This window comes from Vicia villosa, linkage group LG1, assembly GCF_029867415.1.
Source record: "Vicia villosa cultivar HV-30 ecotype Madison, WI linkage group LG1, Vvil1.0, whole genome shotgun sequence".
NCBI classification, from domain to species: domain Eukaryota; kingdom Viridiplantae; phylum Streptophyta; class Magnoliopsida; order Fabales; family Fabaceae; genus Vicia; species Vicia villosa.
Genome location: NC_081180.1, coordinates 1,849,660 through 1,852,262, shown reverse-complemented (window position 1 = coordinate 1,852,262; position 2,603 = coordinate 1,849,660).

Genomic DNA, 2,603 nt, shown 5'->3' with positions numbered 1-2,603 from the left:
ATCCGAGTTGGAGCCCTTCTTTCATTTGTGATGCAAAGAATCTATTTGTTCTCATGATCAAGATCAATGGCTGAGTATTCGCTCCGACGATGGTAAACGTGTTTATGTTTTTTTTTCAAACGTTTTTTAAAAGCGGAACTACATTAGCTCTGACTTCTCCATTGCACCGAGGAGGTATGTAGGCACAAGGCTTAATGTCTTGCCGAGCTTATTTTAAAAAATCAAACAAGAGAAAAAGTGATCTAAGCAAAACTAAGAGCCCATGGATAACCATGGATACAAAGGGTGCTTAAAACCTTCCCTTTGTATAACCAACCCCCCGAACCCAAAATCTGTCAAAAGGTCTTTTTCTGTTCTTTTATGCCTTTCCTTGTTTGGATAAAATAAAAGTCGGTGGCGACTCTTGCATAAATATAAAAAAAAAAAGAGAGAGCAAGGAGTCAGTTCGCCTCAAAAAACCGAGTGACAGATACGTCGACATATGGGTCGACCTGAGGATTCCCGAGGCTGATCCAAAAATATTTCTTTTGGCATGATTCGACTTGACCACTCTGTATCTATGCACCTGAAAAGTCCAAAAAAGCCAATTTTGTGATCCTTCATGCTTCCTTGTTCATCCTATCGACTAGTACCACTTCCAAACTCGGAAGACATGTTTTGACATCATTGAAACACGTCATTAGAGATTTTCCCTCACACACACACACACACGCGCGCGCACACACTCTCACACACATATATATTGTAATCTTAGAATTCTAACTAATAAGACAAGTATTCGTCCTTTACGCTTATTTATCTTTAATCTTTTATATTGGTTGTTATTCTAACAATTAGTATTAGATGACAGTTGTACAAAATTCGAAGCAACACAAGGTTCAACTAAGACGGGAAATTTCTGATTATGGCAAAGGAAGGTTAAAGATATGTTGGCTCAATAAAGTTTACAGAAGATCTGTGTGAGACGAAACCAAACGACATGGAGGATACCAATTAGGCATAGATGAAGCCATGAAGGAGAAAGTTGCATGATTGATTCGCATTTGCGTTTCAGACGAGGTGATGTATCATATCCTGGATCTGACGACTGATCAGTGGTTTTCACACACATATTTACCGTTGTTTTTAAGTATGTTTAAGTTATGTTATTGAGTGTTTTATTTCTTTATTCGTCATTTTATGCTTTGGTTGTATGTTTTAATGTTTTCAGACTGATATGGAGAAATCGGAGTAAATCAGTGCGAAACTTGGAGTTTTGAGGAAGTTCAGAAAACATGTTACAGGAGGCCTGACACGGGTGGCCGTGTTGCACAACACGGGCCGTGTCAGGAAGAGGGCGCAAGAAGAATGGAAAAACAGTGGTGCAACACGGGTGCCCGTGTTGCTCAACACGGCCCGTGTTGCTAAGCCTGGGACCAAAGAAGAAAAAGAAAAATGCCAGGGGACCAACACGGGTGCCCGTGTTGCTCAACACGGCCCGTGTTGGGTTTGACGCTGATTTCAGTGATTTTTGTGATTTTGTTAAGTGGTTTGCCTGCGGGGGTGTTTTTGGGATTTCCAACCAACTTAAGTGAATCTGCACTATTTAGGAGGGTTTTCAAGATGAATTAGGGATCTTTTGCCACACGAAGAATTGGAGGATTGAGAAAGGAAGCCTATGCAATTGGAGAAGAACAGAGAACTCTCATGAGCGGAAGCCATTGAAGATCAAAGTTCATCATCTCTATTGTAATGTCTTTATTTGATATCTTTGTAATTTCTTTGGATGATATGAGTAACTAAACCCCCCAATGCTAGGTGGTGTCCCTGATTAACATTTGTGATGATTTTGAATTCCGAATTTCAATAACATATTTCTCTTTCATGTTCAATTTAATGGTATAAGGTTTTTAATGCTTTCCTCGTCAGACCAACTGGATTGATTTATGACTGACAATTAGGATTGAAATCCATTGTTAGGGTTTTTATACCGTTATACTATAGTAGATATCACCTAGGACTAGGGATACCCTATAGTAACTGGATTGTTCTTGATTATAATAATACTTGATTTGATCAATAATTTCGAAGGACTTTGGGATTAGGATTTCAATGTTCAAAGGTTTGCCCACTAAGGACTTAGGAGCAAACACCCTTAAGAACCGGTAATTGATAAGTTGAATTTTGTTAATGAAACAAGGGTTCAGAATTGTTACATGTTAATGCACACACCTACCCTGGCATGTTACTCATATTTGGCTAAATCAACCTTTTTAAGTTTATTTGCAATTTAATTCGTACTCATAAAAACCAAAACCCCAAGGCTTTTTGTTTAATTGAATTCCTACTAACTTTATAATATCACGCAGTCCTTGAGATCGATATTCGGGGAATTTTCCCTTTATTACTACAGAGGCAAAATAGTACACTTGCTATTTTACCGATCAAGTTTTTGGCGCCGTTGCCGGGGACTGCCGAAGATTATAGAGTTTTTAGATTTATTTCAATTAGAATTTTGTTGCTCTACGACTAAAATTTTATTTTCTGGAAAAAAAAATTTATTTTATTTTTGTTCCTTATTCTAATAATTGTCTAATCTGTTTATGCGAGGTAAGGCCTCAGCA